The sequence below is a fragment of the Theropithecus gelada genome, chromosome 10 (assembly GCF_003255815.1).
Source record: "Theropithecus gelada isolate Dixy chromosome 10, Tgel_1.0, whole genome shotgun sequence".
NCBI classification, from domain to species: domain Eukaryota; kingdom Metazoa; phylum Chordata; class Mammalia; order Primates; family Cercopithecidae; genus Theropithecus; species Theropithecus gelada.
In genome coordinates this window covers 92,486,623-92,509,188 of record NC_037678.1, presented here as the reverse complement: position 1 = coordinate 92,509,188, position 22,566 = coordinate 92,486,623, and the positions used below count along the sequence as shown (strand labels likewise).

The 22,566-nt window shown below is 42.8% G+C and overlaps 1 long non-coding RNA gene across 1 annotated transcript; it reads left to right on the top strand.

Annotated features, from left to right (window-relative positions):
* The first annotated feature begins 250 nt into the window (after positions 1-250).
* LOC112633548 lies at positions 251-8,972 on the top strand. The gene is made up of 2 exons (XR_003121545.1): positions 251-436; positions 7,945-8,972. It is a non-coding gene; the product is annotated as an uncharacterized LOC112633548 (long non-coding RNA).
* The last annotated feature ends 13,594 nt before the right edge of the window (positions 8,973-22,566 follow it).

The following is a 22,566-nucleotide window of genomic DNA, read 5'->3' as shown; positions in this document are numbered from 1 at the left end:
TCTCCCACCTACGTCCCCACGGTGGCGCAACCGAGGAACCCTTTCTTGCCCAAGGCCAAGCCCAAGCCCAATCGTGGCAGCTTTTCCAGGAGGTAGGAACTGGGCGGTTAAATTCGAAGGAGCTGGAAAACACGTCTTGCCCGGCTCCACAGTTAGCTGCCTGCGCAAACGGAAGCGCTGAGCTACGCAGTGGAACTGCCGAGCCGCTCGCAAGGCTACTCCAACCTGAGGCCCGAGTCCCTGGAGCTGGCGGCGGCAGACTGCGTCCCTGGGGACACTGGAGGGGATTCCAGGGACAGCGTGGGTGGGCCTTTCCCCCAGCACGCGCCTCTCACTGTCTTTCTGGGCCAGAGCCGGGGCAGCGCTTTAAATTAAGGTCGACCTCCAGCTCTGGGTGAAGTCTTCGGTCCGCCCGATCCCGGCCCAGGAGCCCTAGGTGAGGGTGGTCGGGGTTTGGCTGGGGCTAGCGGGTCAGCCCTTATGTCAGCTATTTCTGCCCCCACCCCGATCGCTTCTCGATGCCGGTCCCGGCGCTCCCTCCCTCGCCCGCGCTCCCCGCACGTCGCGGTGTTTACCAGCGCGTTTTGTTCCCCTGTCGGATTCCCGGCCGAGGGGCTGTAACCGTGTTCTCCTCCGACGGAAGCTAATCAAGTAATTTCCCCATCCCAGCCCCATCAAATTGCTCTTTAGCTGTTGAACCGCGGAGTTTTGCTCGCCTTTTCACATGCTAATCACGCCCATTCAGCGGCTCTCGGTGGGGCTGTTTGTCGCGGGGTAAATCTCCTTGTTTGCCCGCTGCATGATTAATTGATATTGTTGTCTGGCTTTTGTGGGGACAGCGAGGAGCTGAAAGGCGGCGCGTAGTGGCTGCGTCGGGGCCGCTGGCGACATCATCGGGCTGCAGAGGTCCCGGCGAGGTCGGGCCGGGGCTGATGACATTATGGGCCCGATTTGGTTTTCCTTATTAGAAACATGATGAAAGACTTGGAGACCTCCGGTCTTACCACCCGCCCCCCAACTGGGTGCAGAAACCGCACGGCGTTTAAGTCACAAGCTCAGACAAAGCCCTGGTGTTTGCTCAATTCAGGGGGAAAAGTGGGTGTCACTTCCTCACGCAGGAGGCAATTAAATCTTATTTCGGCCCACCCGGGATTTCAATAGAGTTGAACATGAACGCACAGCATAGTGGTTTGGTTTCACAAAGAACAAAAAGAAAAAAATGTTTTGGGGTTTAGCGGTTGTAAAAGCAGGAACTTTCTAAGGTTAAAATCCCCCAAAAAATAAGTAAATGGAAGCCAGAGCCTCCCTTGTAGGCAGCGATCGAGGAAAGTCGCGCAGAGGCGCTTCCACGCCAGGCCCCTAGCGATGCAGTTTGCTGAAACGCGACTCCCTTCTAATCGCAGGCTTGGGTGAAACCCGGGGCTAACGCTGAGGTAGCGCGATTCCCAAGGCCCGCGTCCGCCTGCAAGCCAATGTTTTATTTGACATCACTGGTCCCTGCTCGTGGCTGGTATTTTCTCGCCGACCACAGGTGTGCAGTCAAACCAACAAATTCCTCCGCCCCCTATACTCTCCCACCCTCTCCTCTGAGCACTGGGGTTTTATCCTCTACGGACATCCCTAAAAACTTGAAGATTCAATTAAATAATTCCAGTTACGAAGTGCTACTACCGCCTGCTTATCGCAAATATTTCCTTCTTCGAGTTCTTAAAAAAAAAAAAGCAAAGAGAAGAAAAGAAACTGTCGCTTTCGCTTTCACTGCGCGCGGGGTAATTGATAGGCGCCATCGGAGGTCAGAATTTGCATAAGAATTAAGAGCAGTAAATTAATTTAATATTCCATGCACATCTCCAATTATTCCTGGAGACCTTTGTCTCCGCGGCTGCCAGAGAGGGGATTCAGCTGCTCTTCAGCCGAACAACATCTGTGCGGTTAATAATTTGATAAACAGCTCATACAAATAGTTTCTGAATTATCTGGCAGCCCAATAACTATTCAGTTTGGAAACGTTTTGGCAGGGTCTCCCGGAGTCCTCTGAGAGCCTCAGGCGCCCGCCCTGACAAATGTCTTCCTATCTTTTAAACATCAGCAGACGACAATGTGTAAAATAAGTAATTATCATTAAGTAATAACTCTAACCCATATATATATATAGAGAGAAGCGCGCCTGAGTCATCAGGGTGTCAGCAAGTCGTCTGTCAGGTACCCCGAGATGAAGAAATAGGTTGGGGAGTGGGCTGGGTGAAGAATGACCTGAAGGGGAAGAGAAGACCTGGGTGCTGGCAGGGGCTGGATAGGGATAGGGAGCTGTGTTTTTCAAGGTCATATATTTAAATTGAGTGACAATTTGTGCATGGAAATATCTGCAAGGAAGGCTCACAGTTGCCACTGGGAAGGAACCAAAGTAGGTGGGCTACAAGGAGACCAACTTTCTGCTGTGTTATTTCTTGAATCTTTCACTTTTCTCCCCACATGCAGGTATTGTTTATTTCAAATGTAAATACAAGAAAATAAATTGTGTTTAGCAGAAAGCAGGGTAAATTATTTTGGCTGGATATTGTCCTGCCTGGCTTGGGGCTATCCTCCTCCTGACCACTGTCCTTCCTTCCTTCCTATCTTTACCCTCAGCCAGTGCACCCTCATCCTGATAGCAACTTCCCAGAAAGCACAGATTTATCCAAAACCGTGGAGAGGGCACACAGATTCAGCCAAAGCATTGAGTTGGCCCAAACTGGAAAGGAGGCACTTGTAGGATGAGGCCATTGTGTTGTTAAAACAGGCCTGAATTTAAACACTTACCCCTTGCTCTTCTTGTCTTTACACTAAAGATTTTATGGCTGCGATTATGTTCTTAAATCTTTCTGTTACCCAGAGCAGAGCCTGTTCCTGCTAAAAAGTCTAGAAAGGAATGATTTGATCTTGAATGAGACTCAGGATGCTCTAATTCGTGCAACCTGCACATTGCAACTCTGTTTACTCCAAGCCTGTGTTTACCCTGGAATTTTTCTGCACCCTCTGCAATATAATAGGATGTTTGAGGAGGATCTTTATCTCTCTGTCTATACATTCCTACATGTTTGATGTATACACCTCACCCATTCAATATTCTACTTTCTATTTCCTATACTGCTGACAATCTAAGTACTTGAAGCCACTGAAAACTACCTAGGAGTTCTGAGAAGTGTCAAAGCAGTAATATGCTAGAGCTTTGTCCTGGTACTCTAATGAGCCCTGGTAGCATTGCGCTTTAAATACAGACAAACCCTTCAGACTACAGGTTTAAATATACAACTTTACAATGAATACAATGCTTGCCTGGGCTCAATGGAAGAATTACTTTTCCAGAAAAGAAGACATTGTGTCACAAGAGTATGACAATAGCATTTCTACCGGGCACATTCATTTCTATTTTTAACATTTTCTTCTTGTATTTCATTAGTTTTTTTCCCCATAGAACTATAGACACTGCTGGGCCATGCAGGCTTTTACACATATAAAAATCGTCTCTGTTATTTATGATTGGGGGTCTCTGTCTGCATCCTATTATTAATTTCTGACTTTGATTCAGACTCCTCTAGTCAGCAGAATGATTTGAAAACATTTCTTTTTTTAAATGGAACATTTTCAATCCTTTGGGGAAGCATTCTAATTTTAAACACCAACATATTCAATTTCTTAATCTGCAGCCACTGGTGTTGCTCATTTTTATGTACAGAACCTATCCCCTTTGGCGCTAGTTCATTTATGCTTGATATTTATCTTCTTTACATTTGTTTGACTATTTTTCAAGGCAGTATATGGGCAAAAAATGGCTACTAAACAAGAAGGCAAGGAGCTTGGATTATATTTTTGACTATGTAAGTAAAGCTACAGAACATGGAAATGTTGAGAATTTTTTTTCTAAACTAATGAGCCCTCTCCAGAAAAGCCGTCTGGATACCATTAAAGTTGATGCGTTTGGAAGGCTTATCCTGATAAATGCTTGGCTTTTTTGGTGATTAGACATGTATTTTCAACACAGTCTACTAACTGAGACTGAGGTTTGCATTTGGAGGGAGGTTTGTTGAGCCTAACAGGAAATTGTTGGGGGGAAAAATCCAAAGTACCACCTTACTGTATAGAGTTCAAATCAGAGGTAACTGCTACTCTTGTTCACTTGCACAAAAATATTAGAAATATGATAGTGAGTTGTGTCGAATAACTTAAATGAAACAAACCTTGGTAATTTTCAACCTACATGTAAAAAATATATACCTCATATCTTGGGAAAAGTTAAAGAATGGTTAAAGCAGAATAACGATTTTAAAATTTAGTGCAATCTCTATTGAGCATAAAGGATATTTTTGAAAACTGACATAAAAGAACAGTGCAGAGCCATTAAACAAATTTTTGCAATAAATCATTTGCTTTCATTGCCCCCTCCTTTTTTATTAAATGACCATTTGTACATATATGGCCAGCTTAACCCCAAATCCAGTCAAAAAGTGAATTTGAAAAATTCAGGTTAGCATGTAAAAGTTATGAATAGGATCCACTTAGATAAACCTGTCTTCTCTCATTTTCTTCTATTTTAATATATAAATGAGCTGTGCTAGGTGGGCTTAACCTTCTAGCATTTCCATCTGTGATACTGAGTTCAAAAAGAAACAGCTTTGTCGACCTGTAGATAATTGGAAGCTACAGAAACAAGTTCAGGTTCTTCAGAGATGACTGGAAAATATCTCTGATATCCATAGATTTCAGCTAGCTCCCCGGTTCTTTCCCCTGCCTCTCCTGGCCAGGATTCCAGTCCGACAGGTTGAGTGTCACATACCCTTCCCATTGTTGTTGATGTGTGTGGTTTGTATGGTTTCTAAGACATTGTTTTGGTGTTTGTCAGTAAAGTAACAGGTGCATCTAAAAATCTGTACCATGGGGCTACATGGGCTAGCAGTGAAGCTGGCTGGCTCTCTTTGAAAGCATAGGGCCTCTATGCTATTTGCTTTGGTCACAAAGTCCAATCGAGTAACCTCATGTAGGCTGAGCCTGAGAAGGCCTCCAATGGCTTATTCTGCTTTGCTGCTTCTGTGATGAGGGGAGATGAACCTTGCAGAATACCAGACTCTTCAACATGACATGTGAGCCCTGTCACAGTCTGGTTGGAATCCAAGTGAGGAGAGTAAGGAAAAAATAGTATGCAGAAAGGCTTGTAGTTCCACTTGTCCACTAACTAGCTGTGGGCACTTTGGCAACAAACTAATCTTCCAGGTCAGAGACTCCTGTCTGCCACTTGTCATCATTTATTCTCTTCTTGCTGGGCACACGGCCGACCAGCTGAACTACGTTTCCCAGCCTCCCTTGCAGTGACACGAGGACCATGTGACTAAGCATTCACCAGTGGCATGCAAGTAGAAGTGATGTGCATAATTGTCATCTCATACTTGCACCTCCCTGTTCCTTCTTGCTGGCTGGGAAGTATGCTAACGAGAGCCATGTACTGAGGATGGCAACAGTTTCCCAATGGCCTGGGTCCCGAGATGACTTGTAGGAGCAGAATCTGCCCTCCCATCCTGGACTGCTTATATGGCAAGAATAAATTTCTGTTTTGTTTGAAGAGCTGCATATTTTGGTTCATTTTGTTATAGCACCCACTCAAAGTAATCTCTGTCCTGGCTTTATTTTTCTTAACTGCAAAATGAAAGCATCTTAGTTTGGGTTTCTCCAAAAGCAAGCAATCTATTACTGAAAGGTGATCTCTGGAAACACCAGTAGGAGAATGAGGTTGAGAGACCGAGAAGGGAAGGCAACCATTAAGGTGTATTATAAAGCAGGTTACCATTGTGGGCACTTGGAATTTAATTCCACTGCGAGCTCTGGGAAACAGTGTAGCACACACCTGAGCTGGAATATTTATAGACCAATTCCATCAGTCACTGACTGAGGGCTACTCTGCTGGCATTATTTCCCCAGCACTTCTGGCCTGTTGCATAAGCAGAGTGAGCTTCAGGGGCCAAGAAAAAGCTCCCAGGCAATGAAACACAGGTGCTGGTGGTTGGACATTGAGCTGGTACACACTGATGTAGACAGGTAAGGAGCTATCAACACTGACAGCATCTCCTGTGGAGGGCATCACACGGACTGCCTTAAAGATCTCCTTCCCACACTAAAGCTATTTGGGCCTGATTTATCAATCTATATTCTTCTAGTTGTTAACCTGAAATGCTTGCTCTAGCCAGGTTGGTTTATCCAGTTTGGGGCTCCCTCATACCATATGCACTCATTCTCATTTTATTTATGCCACCTTCTCATGTGGAAAGCAGTTCATCACTCATGTACTCCTCTTTATCCTACTGTTTCTTTTATCTGTTGCTGCTTAATGAACCACCCCAAAACTTAGTGACTTAAAACAACAACAGTTTATTTTTTTTTCACAATTCCATTGGTCAGAATTTCTGGCAGGACTTGTTGGGCACTTCTCTAAGGAGGGTCAGTTGAGCTTATTTATGTGGAAAGTCCAAGACACTCTCTCACCTCCCAGGGCCTATCTCCACATGAGCTCTAATCATTCTGTACCCTAGCATGGGTTTCTCTTCCGCATGGCAGCTGGGCCCCAGTGGGGAGGCAGTGGAAGCTGCTAGTCCTTTTAAGGTCTATGCAACTAGAAGTCCCAGAATGTTACTCCCATCTCATTCTATTGGTCAAAGCAAGCCACAAGGTGCAGCCAGATTCAAGGGGAGGGGAAAGAGGCTCCTCCTTTATTTGTTTGTTTATTTATTTATTTATTTTTGAGACAGAGTCTTACTCCATCACCCAGGGTGGAGTGTACTGGCGCGATCTCTGCTCCCTGCAACCTCACCTCCTGTGTTCAAGCGATGCTCGTGCCTCAGCCTCCTGGGTAGCTGGAATTACAGGCACACACCACCATGCCTCGCTAATGTTTTGTATTTTTAGTAGAGATGGCCAGGCTGGTCTCGAACTCCTGACCTCAAGTGATCGGCCCACCTTGGCCTCCCAAAGTGCTGGGAATACATGTGTGAGCCACTGCGCCTAGACTATTTATTTATTTTAACAGACAGGATCTGGCCATGTGGCCCAGGCTGGCATGCAGTAGTGAGATCATAGGTCACTGCAGCCTCCAACTAGGACTACAGTGTGAGCTGCCACTATTCCTGTTGATGGGAAGAGCTACACGGAATGGGAAAAACTAAGGGTGGTTATATTTGGATACTATCATGCTTACCCACCCCTCTTTCCACTTATTCAAATCTCCAAGACACACTTTTATGCTATTTCATGTAGAAAGTCTTTCCTATCATGCTAGTCCATGGGGGTCTTCCACGCTCACCCCTCAACTCCTAGGGCACCTCTTAGTATACACACTTGTTGTTTTGTCTTTAATCATTTACTGTCTTGTGACACTTTGTTGCCTCTTATTGTTGGCTCTTCAAGGGCAGAAAATGCAAGTTAGAGCTTCAAGAACACACTGTACATTTGAGTACATAGTGGAGTCTCAGCATGAGTGTCTGTGCAAAGTCGAAAGAAAGACCCAGAGGTAAGGGCTGGGTGGAGAGTGACCAGCATATATCTGCCCTCGGGTTAAGATTAGATCAGTAGAGCTCATTTCTGGTATATTTCTCTAGTCTTCAACTGTTCATTCTGAAAATTAAATAATTCTGAAATCCTCCCAGCATAAATGAGGCTTAGGTGATGCAAACATTTACATCACGAATGGCCAAATTTGTTCCCACTGGAATGGATCACCTGGAAGGCTTCCCCTTCCCAAATACCATACCTCCCCTCCATCCCCATCATGACACACCATTCCTTTGGGTCAAGAATTGCCCTCTTTTATGATACAAGTACTGCCTGTTGGAGATGGAATGGGAAGGATAGGGTATACATTTGAATCTCTGGTGTCTTAGTGCAAATGAACAGATAAGAGCAGTGTTTCTCTTTCTCTTACAGAAGAGACCGGGGCAGCATGAATGTGCTGGAAGATTAGTGGCTGCTGATGCTGAAGAAAGGAGAAATGAGGAGGAAGGGTCCCTGTGGACAAGTCATCTCCTTGCATTTAAGCCAGGCCAGTAGTCTGGGAGACATTCTGAATGATGCATTATCCTAGGCACCAGAAAGTAGCTAATATTCTCATGGACAGCAGGGAAAAATGAACCCATGAGACAGGGGAATATTCCAGCACCTGTGAACATGTTTGTGCAGGTTTCTGTCAGTAGATGGATATCCCTCAAGCCTTTGGAATCCAGTCTCCTGTGTTGTGATTGGACCATTCGTCATTGGATTTCCAATGGCAGAGTAATGCTGTGGGAGAAGTGGCTATGATGGCCACAGGAGGTGAATTAAGTATTGTTGTTTTTTAGTAGAACCACTAAAGGAAGATCTGCAGGCAACTTGGGTGAGTATAAGCGCCAAAGATTGACAAGACTTCCTCAGATGCTCGTACTGACCAGTGGGGACACTTCTACAGCTCCCCAAATATGTTCTCCCTACAACCCCTACCACTTTTTAGTTAAATGGCCAGAACTGTCCTTTGTATCAAAACTTACTTTAGTCTATCAATCAAAGAAGGCTTCCATAGCCCACCTCTTGGCGAAGGATATCAGATATGTAAAAGATAATTGTTTTGACATATTTATTACCACAACTAGCAACTCCTTCTGCATTCATGTTGGCTGGTATGCAGAAAAGGGTGCTTTACAGGATTCTTGGAAATGCGTATGGGATGCTGGCTCTAGGGGAGGCAGAATAGAGTGTGGGCTCAGCCATGGGTCACATCCGGGTTTTAATTCTGCCTCTGGCACATGACCTTGAACACATTGGAAAACCCTGTTAGATGTGCAAGAAGCCTTCTTCATCTGTAAAGGGGGAATAGCAATACTTAAGTCACTGGGTGGTTGTGAGTAATACATAAGTTAATGTATGCTAACTTTCTAGAACGTTTCCTGGCACAAAGTTGTATTTAATAAATGATTTTTAAAACAAGCTCCTTTTTTGGGGTTAGTTGCCATCTGATCATCTAATCACACCACTATGCTTGTAGACTGTGTGTATGCATTTTCTATTTAGCATCAGAAAATATATGTAGGAGCCTGTGACTCCTAACGATCGGGAAACAATACAGAGGATCTAGGATGACTGGCCATTCTGTTAATCGAAAAGAATCTTTTGGTGCCAATTTGAGGGATTCATAAAGAAAACAAGGCATTTAAGCCATAACAGAGAGGAATTCTCTTTTACTGTTGAAGTAACAGATGATCTGGTTATAAAAATTGGCAGAAGCTCTTGGATGGAACTCTCCCTTCTACCTAGGGCATTCAACCTCAAAGTGCCTACCGCCTGGGCATTCCCACTGTTACATCATTACAATCTCTTGTAAATTTGTAAAGAAGCTGCTTTCCTTTTGGATGACTCCTAGTTCTTGACAGTTACCCTTTTTGTTCTTCTCTGAGTTCCAACCACAGTGAGACTTGATCCTCAGATAGGAATGTTGGTAACACTCCTTTTTATCCCTTGATCAAGCTTCTCGTGCAATAGTACCCCCCGAAATAAACCAACAGTAATCCTTCCAATCATCTCTTTCTCTTCCAAAGGGTATTTACTGGTTGATAATAGTACAGAGTAGTACAGAATTTGCAGTGTCCTTAAACACTGGGTGGAGTAAACATCTCTTAATGGACTCTTTAATTGAGTTGAAGCACCATGACGAGGGGGTCTTAATCAGCGTTTTCCAGTTATTAATAGTGATTTGTCAGAAAGCCAAAACTGAGGGATTTTGGAAAGAAAGAACTCAGCCTCTTTAAAAAACTCCTCTCTCAAAATTGGAAAGAGAAAAAAAAAACCTGGAAAAAATTAAAGAAAGACAAATACCAAAGAAATTTGGGAAATTGTTGGAAATGAATGTGCATACAAATGTCACTTTTCTGAAGGCAGTTAGATTCTTGAGTTTCAGTTCACTCATCATATTAATATGTGCCCATTGCCGAGGATGTATGCTTCCAAGAAAAATAAAGGCAAGTTTCTTGGCATCTGTGTCGCTACACCCTGCTGTGGAAAACTCATTGAAGAGCCATTCTTGATGGCAATAGGAAATGTAAATGAAATGGCCCCCTTTTTAGTATTTGGTTGAGATGGTCCTAATGTTTGGTGGAGTCATTAAACCTTCTCCAAGCAATATTCACAAAAATTAACAGAAGTTGTCAATTCTCAGCATCATTAAATTTATGTCAGTAGTCACCATCGGGGGAAAATGGAAGTCACATTTGCATTGCAGAGTGGCCTCAGTAAGAAACTAGGGCTGTAGCTCCACTTTGGGGGGGGGGGGGCGGGGGGGAGGGTTTGCACAATCTCTTTACTAAGTTTTTAATCAAGTTGCTAGTCCACTCTTTCTTTTATGGAGCCATAGAAGTGTCTGTAATGAAAGATTAAAATGGTCCTGTGCAGTGGTTTGCAGTAGCTATGCCCAAATAAAATATGACAGTTCTCTCGTAGGGCCTATATGTAAGCAGAGGGAGCCGACAACAAGCTGCATTATGTTCTCTGTTGTGCATACTGATTGCAAATTGTGTGGGTTACCCTGGATGCCATAAAAAAAAGGTGTGTGTATGTGTGAGTGTGAGGGAGAATTTCTTTCCCCCAAATGATTATGCACCTCATGAATAGCAAGCAATGGAGCATCGATGCTCAGATTTCCTGTAGCAGAGGTAACACACACCCACACAAACACACACACACACGCACATTTACACACTGACAGGCTAATGGCTACTTTCCCAAAGAGTGGTTAGAAAGAAGTAGTAAATGGGACTGTGTTGATGCCAGGAGAAGACCCGGGCAAAGATCAAGATACCAGCAACATATCGGATAACACATAATTGGCGGGTCACAGCCAAATGAGTGTAGTCATGCATCTCCGGGCAGGCCTTTGCTGGCGATAAAGACACTTGTAAACAATTCAGTCCCAGAACATGGCAATAATATGTTGATCCGGCGTGTAATGAGGTGTTCCTGGAATCAATAAGCAGTCATGGAGAGCAGGGAGCAAGGGCAGCGGCTGTCTTTTTGATGACCTTTCCTCACCACCAAGGACCTCATCTCCCCTGAAGAGGACTTTTCTCATTTTGCAGCAAGCTCCGAGTGTCAGAACTTCCATTCGCAGCCGGCAAATGAACAGCCAGGCCCTGCATGCTAATGAAGTCCAGGCTATTTTGCACCTTTTCATCCGCACATTATGCTCTTGACTCTGGAGAAGGTGGGAATTAGGCCGGACCCCGGTGTCAGACTGCCTGATGGCTCGGCTCCGGAAAACTGGTAATTGAAGCTGATGACTGATGCGAGGGAGGCCTGAATTTGGAAATAAACAGTTTCAAGCACTGCATGTCATTTCTAGAGAGACTGCTGAGAGAATGGAAATGAGCTTCGTTTCTTGAATCTAATGCAGTTTCTCAGCAGGAAAAACACCGTCTTTTAGACAACAATGCCAGTCATTAAGATTTAAATGTTCTGGCGATAATAGAAGAACTGGCCTTCCAGTTCACAAACAGCACTTATGTAAATGTCTTTCAACACCCAGATCTTCATTTAATCCACGCCCAAGAAGATAACTGTGTCGGAAAGCGGAACCAAATGCAATTCGGAGTCTATAAATATCGTTCATAAGAAGAGAGAGGAAAACAGTAAAATTGTTTGCCAACATATCACATAGCATTGCCTGTCAGCGCAGGAGAAAACAGCAGCTCTCTGTTGAAACAATGGAAAGACATTCAGAAGTCTACGTAAAAACGCACTGAAGCCGCACTTCGATGATTTTTGTACTGCTGTATTTCATTCCAAATAATATGCTACCCTTTCAATGTGGAAATGGCATAAATATTTCCTACCTTATATGCAGAACCCATATTTGGACAGTGAATCCTCATGTTTAATGTTGCAGGAGAAGCCCAAATCTAGACCCCCTTCGCTTGTAATCTTTTAAAAGAAGCTCTTTTATCAAGTATTTAATTTTCTCTTAACATCACTGGGTTGTCACAAAACCACAGACTAAACATGGCAAATTGTCTTAGTCCATCTCCCCAGTCGGCTGAGATTAACTGGACGTTGTTTGCTGTATGCAAAAAGAATGACTCATAATCCAAACACAGACAGGCTTTTGCGTTTTAAGAGGCTTTAAAAATCATTTTTACTAGACATCCCTCCAGCCCAATTCTTCCTGTGCAGGTAAAACACCTTCAGGGAGAAAATTACGAGCCCAGCGAAGAGGAGAAAGAGACCACTGTTATTTATCATGGCAGGCCGGGAGTGATTCATGAATAACCATCGGTTTGCTTTTTTCTCGCTTCCCTTCTCTACCAGAAGTGAGGTTTTGATATTTCAGGCCTTTTTCAATTTAATGACATACATGATTCTCACAGGCAGTCTCTGGTTTGTTAGAGACATCAAGGATATCAGCACAACTTGAGAGAAACCGAAGACGCCTTGGGTGTTATTGTCGCTTCAGTTTAAAGGTAGCAAGCCTATCTTGAAAAGAATCAACACTGAATTATTTCAACATTTCAAAAATATGGATAAGTAATACATTTCTAATAGCATACTTGTGGATACTAGATAGATCAATGAATATTCAGCAATCCTTTGCATGAAATATATGACACTCAGTGAGAAAAAGGTTAAATCTTACACTTGCACGCACGCGTATGCACGCACACACACAGGCACACCTACTCCTCACTGTGACAGTGTTGCTCCATTCTGACATTTCTCCTCTGTCTCATGGGGTCTCCTATGACTTAACGGCTAAAAAAGAGGCAGAAAATTGGGGTCACTACAATCTGATGATAATAACCATAGGGTTCTCTGTGCATGGGTTACACATACACTAGGAATGCAGTATTGGTATAGTGATTCCTTCCAGGTTCAGAGCACCGAACATGTTGATTTTTTTTTGAAAAACTTTTATGTATATTTCATCACTGGACTCTCATCACAAGCCCATGGCTCAAAGATCTATTTTATTAACATTGTAAGAAAAGGGAAACAGAAACGATGTGATTTTTCTAAGGTCAACAGCAAATACAACAGTGAGGCCAGAATCAGAACTTTCTGTTTGTAATCATTTGTCACCTTGTTCTTTTCTATAAATCCCACTTCCCTGTGTAGATACTATCAATAAAGAAAGTTATGCTGTGTTAGGCTATTTCTCCTTTTATCTTTCACAAGCACTACCTTTTCTATTGCTGTTATGAGGTTGAAATTATTATTATTATTATTTTTTTTTTGAGGCGGAGTCTCACTCAGTCGCCCAGGCTGGCGCGACGCCGCTCACTGGCGCGATCTCCGCTCACTGCAAGCTCCGCCTCCCGGGTTCACGCCATTCTCCTGCCTCAGCCTCCCGAGTAGCTGGGACTACAGGCGCCCGCCACCACGCCTGGCTAATTTTTTGCCTTTTTAGTAGAGACGGGGTTTCACCGTGTTAGCCAGGATGGTCTCGATCTCCTAACCTCGTGATCCGCCTGCCTCGGCCTCCCAAAGTGCTGGGATTACAGGCGTGAGCTACCGCGCCCGGCCGAAATTATTCTTACTTCCAAGACTTGCAACTCCAATTGTCCTGAGAAAGACTAGCTGGAGCAAGATTTTTCCAGTCTTTATTGGCCACAGATGGTGACTTCTGTAGTAATAGCACAGCGTTTGTGCAGAGTGTTACCTGGAAGAGAACGAATGACTCAACATAGCTTTGGTTCAAATCCTGCCTCCATCATTGTATCAGTAATAACAGAAAAGCAGAGTGGATTTGCTCAGGTAACCAGAATTCTAGACGTAGGTAGTCTGGGTGGAGGAGAACACGTCCCACGACGCTGTCAACGTCCCGGGTTCCTTTGATCTTTCTACCCCACCTTTATTCACAGTCCTCTCATGGCTGCTGCAGTTTCAGTCATCTCATCTGAAGGAGGAAGGAGGAGGAAGGGAAAGGCAGAAGAACTACTCCTCCTTTCAAGGAGCCTTGTGGGAAACAGCTCTAGCCACAACTTGCCGCTGTAATGCATTGGTAACAGTGTAATCACATGGCTATTTCTACCTACAGGGAAGGCTGGGAGGTATGAATTTGAACCTGGACACGCTGCTGCTCCCATTAAAGTTTGGATTATTTTACTAAAGAAGAAGAGAACAGATACTGTATAATTAATTGGCAGGAGGAGTTTGCTGCCATAAACAATGGATGTGTGAATCCACGCTAGTTCCCTAGCTTCTAAGCCTCAGTTTACTCATCTGTCACCTGGGAAAAAATATTGGCTCCTTCCTCACTATTACATCAGGGATGAATTGTGAAGATAAAATGAAATAGTTCACGTAAATTGCCAATTATAGTTCTGGGCACATAAATGTTAAGAAATGGTAATTTAAGAATTAAGGCATGAAAATATGTTCAGTTTTACTAGAGACTGGGGGAATGCAAACTAAAACACCAACAAGACGTAATATTTCTTTCCTTTCCAAATGCCAAACATAAAAGTGAACAATAATGTTTCATTTTGGCAAGGTCATGGGGAAATGGCACTTTCATAAGCTACCGGTGAGATGTAACTGGGATGACATTTTTGGAAGGTAAATTTGACAGCAGTCCTTCTTTGTCCTTCCTCAACCCACTCTAAGTAGATATTTGCACAGATTTATAAAGAGAACTGTCTGACAATGGTCACTGAAGCACTGTTTGCAATAAGAGAAAGAAAAAACTGAACCCATTCAAAAGGGGAATGTTTAATTAAACCATGGCACATCCATACCATGACTCTCTAGGCAGCAGATTAGAAGAAGGGAGATCTGTTGGCATATCTATAGTGGCAAAGAAAGAAGGAAAGGAAAAATGCCAAGTTCCTGTTAAGTGAAAACAAACTGCAAAATGACACGAAGAGAATGGTGTCAAATTTTTAATTCCTACTCCATACTGCCCCCAAATAACTTCTCTCTGTCTCTATCTCTGTTTCTGTCTCTCTCTGTATATATAGTGTTTGTGTGTGTGTATATATATATATAGTATATACATAGCTATCCATATATAGATAGGTACCTATATAGATAGGTATCTCTATATCTATATCTATATCTATATAGATCTAGATCTAGATCCTTGTGATTGTATAGCTAATAGTCTGGAAAGGTATGCACCAAACAAGTCATGATCACCTCTGGGACTTGGAGAAGTGTCATATCAAACAAAGTTTCTTTTGGCCTTGTCTATAATGATTTACCTAAATGACCGTAAACGCACATTTTGATTGCAATATTGTTGACAGGCAGTTCTCTATAGGTCTATCATGTTTCTGCAAGTCTTGTGAGCAAAGGCACTACCAGGTTTTGTTCTAGACTGTCTTTTCAAATATGTTCATATAGTGAATAGCCTTGGAAGATAGAGACAGAGTCTCCCTCTGAGGAGGGGCAGATTTGTTTGCTGTGCAGTATAATAAAAATAATGTCTCCTTCTGAGACAAAGTTTAAGCAGCGTTTGCTTAGAGTTCCTTTATGAGACTGAAGTTTCCTAGGCTAGGATTGTCTGATGCAAATGCACTGCATGTGCAGCTTCCACCAGGTCTAATCTCCACATTACCCCTGTGGGTCTTGAGGGTTAAAGGGAATTGATGCAAACATGAAGCTTACGATTCTTGTGAATAATAAAGTCCTTTGTCTCTGACCTAGGATCTTGTGTCTTCTACCAGTATCCATGAGATTGTGGTAGGCTAAAATGACAGATTCTTCAGAGTTTTCATAATAATAACGTAAATATTGCAAAAGTACACATATAGTAAATGTACAGTTGATGAATCCTGCAAAGTGAACTCACTTATGTAACCAGCAGCAGATCAGAAAAAAAAACATTAGTAGCATCACAGAAGCCCCACAAATGTCCCCTTCAGTCAATCGCCTCCCAAAGATAACCACACTGCTATCTAGCAGCATGGGTTAATTTTGCCTGTTTTTGAACTTTGCATAAATTAAATTATGCAACACGTACTCTTTTGTGTCTGAGTTTTTTGGTGCAACAATATGTTTATAAGATTCACCTGTATTATCTCACGTAGTTATGGTTTTTCATAATCATTGCTGTATAGTATTCCATCATGTCAATAAATGACGATTTATGTGTATCCTCTTGTTGATGGACATCTGCATTGTTTCTAGCTTTTTACTATGTAATTATTTATTCTTTAAAGGTGAGTGTATTTACATTTTACTTGTATAATTTTTATTATGGAATTTTCAATCATGAACATAAATAATAAGAATGGTATAATGATTCCCTAGACAACCATGGCCCAGCTTCGAATGTTAACTTAGGACATTTTGTCATGATGAGATTGTAATTACAGTTTCATAATATTTAAAAGAGAATAGGCCAACTTTACTCTCCCCAAATTACTTTTAAGATGAAAGTTTTTCACTCCTCTATCTTGAAATCTCTTTGGTGAAAGAATAACACCAATTCACTCTCTCAGTGGCCTTACCCTGTCTCGTAGCTTTAATTCCATCTACATCTGATTGACATCCAAATTTATTTTTCTAGCTGAAACATCTCTCATGAGCTTGATATGTCTGCTTGGATATCATTTTGGATCTGGTTCCTCAGCAACTGACCTTAGACAAGCGCTTGTGTACTCGTGATCCATTAGGAGCTACTCTTAGGAAACTAGCAAGGGGGTGCGTGAAGCAGGACGGGACAGAGAAGGTGAGGAAACCAAACAAACTGTCATCTCAGGCAAAGTTCCATGGAGGGTGGCTTTAACCTTATCCCACAGGGCTGTTCACACCGCAAGGTTGGTAGTTTGTCCCAATGCAAAGAAATGGGAGCTGGGCTATTATATTCCCGCATTTATCAGTCATTCTTCAGGCACTGCTCTGGGAAAACATAAACTCCCAGGCATCTCTAGCTTGGCAACAGAGCACCAGCAGTCTGCTATGGTCTATTAGACATTGCAAACTTAACACGTCCTAAACTTCTGGACTCTTTCCCTCGCTCCCACTGCTCTCTCAAACCCATCCACTTACACCTGGTAGATGCTACATAAACAGTTATACCTTAGAGTCATCCATGAGTCCTCTCTCTTTATCACACCCTTGTCAATACATCAGGGAATCAGGTTGGCTTCACTTTTAAAATGTATCTAGGATTTTCTCATCACCTCCACTGCCACCCCCGACTTGAGCCACATCATCTCTTCCTTGAATTACTGCCAGAGCCTCCTAGCAGGGAGAAAAGTCCTCTCGACATAGAAGTGATCATATCAGTCTCATCGAAACCTTTCCCATTTTCTTCAGAGTAAAAGTCAAGATCCTTACACAATGGCCTTCAAGGCCACATGTAGTCTGCCCCTCCCGTCTGCCCCACCACCCTTCCTTCTCGACCTTCTCTCCTTCTGCACTTCCTGTCACTCCCTCCCTCCCTCCAGCTACACTGGTCTCCTTGCTGTCCCTCAAACACGCCAGGTCTGAGCCCGTTTTACCACCCCTGCATTACAGGTTTCATCTGCTGGTATTCTTTCCTCCCACATAATTGCATGGCTTCCTCCTTCAAGTCATCTTCTCAAAGAGATCTACCTGGACAACCCATTTTAAAGTTGCATCCATCCACCATTCCTCAGTGCCCCTCATCTTTCTTATCTGTGCTCTTTTTCTTTTCATAACATACCATATAATTTTCTTTCTTTCTTTCCTCTTTTTTTGAGATGGAATCTCACTCTGTCACCCAGACTGGAGTACAGTGGGCATGGTCTTGGCTCACTGCAACCTCTGCCTCCCAGGTTTGAGTGACTGTCATGCCGCAGCCTCCTGAGTAGCTGAAATTACAGGTGCCCACCCACCACGGCCAGCTAATTTTTGTATTTTTAGTAGAGACAGGGTTTCACCATGTTGGCCAGGCTGGTCTCGAACTTCTGACCTCAAGTAATCCAACTGCGTTGGCCTCCCAAAGTGCTGGGATTACGGGCGTGAACCATTGCGGGGGCCATAATTTACTTTATTATGTATATTGTTTACTGTGTCTCCTCCCACTAGAATGTAAACTCCACAAGGGCAGGAATTCTTGTGTTTAGTTCACTGATATATACAGGCTCCTGAAATAGTTCAGACCTATAGTCTATGCTTAATATTTGCTGAATGAAGGAGCTTGTGTATATCTCAGTGCATTGATACTGTCTCAAAAGGAATATGCTTAGATTTGTAGTCCAGCAGCCTTTCAAGTTGTACCCTTGCAGTGACCGATCATTGGATGTAGATTGTCAAAGAGGGGCTGAAACTTGGGCCAGGCAGCTCCCATCAGCTAAGAGCTGTTTCTGGAGAGAGACCCAAAAGTAAGTCCTAAGGAGGCAAAATGCTGTCCACCCATGCAGTGCATGCACCGGTCCTGAAGCGGGAATTTGGGTAGTGTCATAGCATTCTCTATAGAATGGGCTTTGTGCCTCTCAGATCTGCTTGCTGCATGTAAATTCAGCCTTCCAGGATTCTCAAGGTTTTTTCCTAGAGAAAATACAAGAGGAAAGTTAGTGGGATGAACTACAGCTCCTGGTAATGTAGCTAACTTGGGACTGAAGCTGATACTCATCTTTTCCTTCCCCCATTCTCCATTCTAGATTTCCCTCAGACTTAGTCAGCACCTGTCCTGGTCTAGGTAACTTCCTTGTTGGGGTGACCCAGATCTTTGTCCCTGAGGAGTCTGAGCCTCTGGTCTCCATGCCCTTCTGTGACTGTGGCTGCTATACCTGTCCACTTACTGTTAAAACTGGGCAAGGGAATACCTAGAGGCCCTCAATGGATGCTACACACATTCCTCCCTGCCCTCACTGCTTACCAGCAGCCCTGTCTGTTCATGATGATCAGGGTTAATTGATGCTTTCCAAAATAGTGACTCCAGTCCTTGCTTGCAGGTCTCTTGATATGAGGAACCCAAAGTTGGCATTCACAGCTTAAACTTTAACGATGTACTTACATCCTCTGGTGGAAGTGTTCCCCTTCTGGGTAGCAAGATGTCTACATCCACGGAAACTAGGTTTGAAGAGATGAGAAGCACATATTTCTAAATAAATCACTGGAAGTGATCATATGTGAGGTTACTTCTATATTCAGCCTTTGGTCCCAGAATCTATTTATTTCATCTAGTGGGGACACAGTACCATATAAGGGTCATTGACTTAGGGTGTGTGCCATATTCTGGAAAACAGCCTCACCCTTGTAAGATGTTTATTTCTCAGCCAGCACATTGGCTTTGCCTTGAGCAGGTGATGTAACTCGTGGATCAGGCTGGCAGCTTCCCCGTGGTGTTGAATGCAGCAAGACTCGTAGACCCCAGGGACATGAAACTGTTGCTGCATCCCTTTTGCTATAAAGTGGGCTGTCTTTGTCCATTTTTGTGTTGCTATAACAGAACATCTAAGACTGGGTAATTTATAAAGGAAAAATATTTATTTAGCTCATGATTCTGGGGTTGGGAAGTCAAATATTAGGTGTCCGCGTCTGGTCAATGTCTGCTGAGAGCCATGTGCCACATCATAACATGGTGGAGAAGTGGAAACAGAAGGGTGTGCATGCAAAGAGGACAAAACATGAGAGGCAACCACACTTATTTTTATTTTATTATCTTGTTATGGTTTTTTGAGCAGAGTTTTGCTCTGTCACCCAGGCTATAGTGCAGTGATGTGATCATGGCTCACTGCAACCTCAAACTCCTGGGCTCAAGTGATCCTCCTGCTTCCCCGTCCTGAGTAGCTGAGACCAGAGGCGTGCGCCACTATGCCTAATTTTATTTTATTTTGTAGGAACTGGCTGTCTCACAAGGTTGCCCGGGCTGGTCTCGAACCCCTGGGCTCAAGCAATTCTCCTGCCTCCATCTCCCAAACTGCTGGGATTACAGGCATGAGCCACCATGCCCGACAACCTCACTTCCAACAACTTGTTTTTGCTGCCACCAATCCAGTCGCATGAGAGTGAAAACTCACTCACTCCTGAGAGGCTGCATTTATTCCTTCATGAAGATGGATTCCTCATGACCCAAATACCTTTAGGTTCCATCATCTGTCAATACAGTTACAACCATCACCACCATCCCTCTCCAGCACTCATTTTATCTTGCAAAATTGAAACTCTGCATCACAAAAAATAAGTGCCCATTTCCCTCTCCCCCCGGGTCCTGGCAAGCACCATTATACTTCCTGTCTCTATGAATTTGACTACTGTGGGTACCTCATATCAGAGTAATCATACAGTATTTGTCTTTTGCCTGACTGGTTTATTTCACTTAGCATAATGTCCTCAAGATTCATTCATATGGTAGCATGTATCAGAATTGTTCAATGTCTCAAGTTATGTTACTGTGGTCTTTAGTTACATTTCCCTGATCAGTAATTGTATCGAACACCTATATTTATTATCCATTTGGATATATTCTTTTGGAAGTACCTATTCAAGTCTTTTGATTATTTTAAGAACTGGGTTGTTTGACTTTCTCTTCTTGATTTACAGGAGTTTTCGTAAATTATGTACGTGAATCTTTTGTTAGATACACAGGTTGAGAGTATTGTTTCCCAATGTGTGGCTTGCCTTTTCACTATATTAATAGTGTGTGTGTGTGTTTTTTTTTTTTTTTTCTCCAGGCTGAATCCCACTGTTTTCCAGTCTGGCCTCCAACTCCTGGGCTCTAGAGATCCTCCCATCTCAGTCTCCTGAGTAGCTGAAACTACTGGTGTGCACCACTGCACCTGGCTAATGGTGTTTTTTAATTTTTGAGTAAAATTTTACATTTTCTCGAAGTCTAATTTATTAGATTTTGTTCTGTAATGGTCTTTATAGTTCTGTGCCTTAAGAAATATTTCTCTACTCTAAGATCACGAAGATAGTCTCCTATATATTTTTAGGAACTTTATATGTTAACTTTTACATTTAGGCTTATGATTTATCTTAATTTTTTTGTGTGTGAATGGTGTGAGGTAGGAGGTCAAGGTTCATTTTTAAGATGCAGATTTCAAATTTCTCCATGCTATTTATTGAAAATATTTTTCTTTCCCCTTTGAGTTGTTGAGCATCTTCACTGAAAGTTAATTGAAGCCTGGGTGTGGTGGCTCACACTGTAATCCCAGCACTTTGGGAGACCAAGGCAGGTGGATCACCTGATGTCAGGAGTTTGAAAACAGCCTGACCAACATGGTGAAACAAAATCAGTACAAAAAATACAAAAATTATCAGGGCGTGGTGGCACATGCCTGTAATCCCAGCTACTCAGGAGGCTGAGGCAGGAGACTTGCTTGAACCCAGGAGGTAGAGGTTGCAGCGAGCTGAGATTGCACCATTGCACTCCAGCCTGGGCAACAAGAGCAAAACTCTGTCTCAAAAAAAAAAAAATTAATTGACTTTATGGGTCTATTTTTTAACTCTAGTCTATTACCTTAATCTATGTGTACATCTTTGCACAGATGCATGCTTTGCTTTGTTTTTTCTTGGCATAGATGCACTGTTTTAATTTATGCAGCTTTGTAATAAGTCTTAAAATCTGCTAGTAGTATAAGTCCTCCTGCTTTGTTTTTTTTCTCATGATTGTCATTGCTAATCTAGTGCCGTTGCATTTCCACATCAACTTGTTGATTTCTAAAATAAGGCTTGCTAGGGTTTTGATTAGAATCATGGTGACTTAATAGCTCAGTTTGGGGTGAATAGCTATCTACAATATTGAGTTTGCCACTCCATGAAAATGGTATATCTCTCCATTTGTTTAGATCTTTAGTTTTTTTCAGTAATACTTTATAGTAATGTAAATGTCTTGTACATATTTTGTTACATTCATTCCTAGGCATTTGATGTTTTTGATACTATTGTAAATGTCATTTAAAAATTATTTTCCACCTGTTTGTTGCTGATATACAGAATAAAATTAATTTTACATATTGACCTTGTATCCAACTGCCTTATTCTATTTATTCATTAGTTCTAGTACATTTTTTGTAGACTTTTTTGTTTTTTGTTTTTTTTGAAATGGAGTCTTGCTCTGTTGCCCAGGCTATAGTGCAGTGGCGCGATCTTGGCTCATTGCAAGCTCTGCCTCCCGGGTTCATGCCATTCTCCCGCCTCAGCCTCCTGAGTAGCTGGGACTACAGGCGCCCACTACCAGGCCCGGCTAATTTTAATTTTTTTTAATTTTAGTAGAGATGGTGTTTCACCGTGTTAGCCAGGATGGTCTCGATCTCTTGACCTCGTGATCCACCTGCCTTGGCCTCCCAAAGTACTGGGATTACAGGCTTGAGCCACCACACCCAGCTGACTTTTTTGATTTTTAACATATATAATCATATCATTTGTGAATGAAGACAAACATTTCTTTTTTTTCAGGTGTTTGTTCTTTTGCTTCTTGAATTTGCCTCTTCTATTTTATGGTATTTATTTTTCTTAAATGCATGGTACTTCTTGAATGTCTTCTGTTTTACAGGTTTCCTATCTGTAAGTCCTATATGTTTTAATGTAGTTTGTCTCCAGTGTTTCATGAGTGAGATGCATAAATCTAGGCTAACTCTCTAGTCTTTGGCTTAGGTAACAGGGTAGGAGCTATTT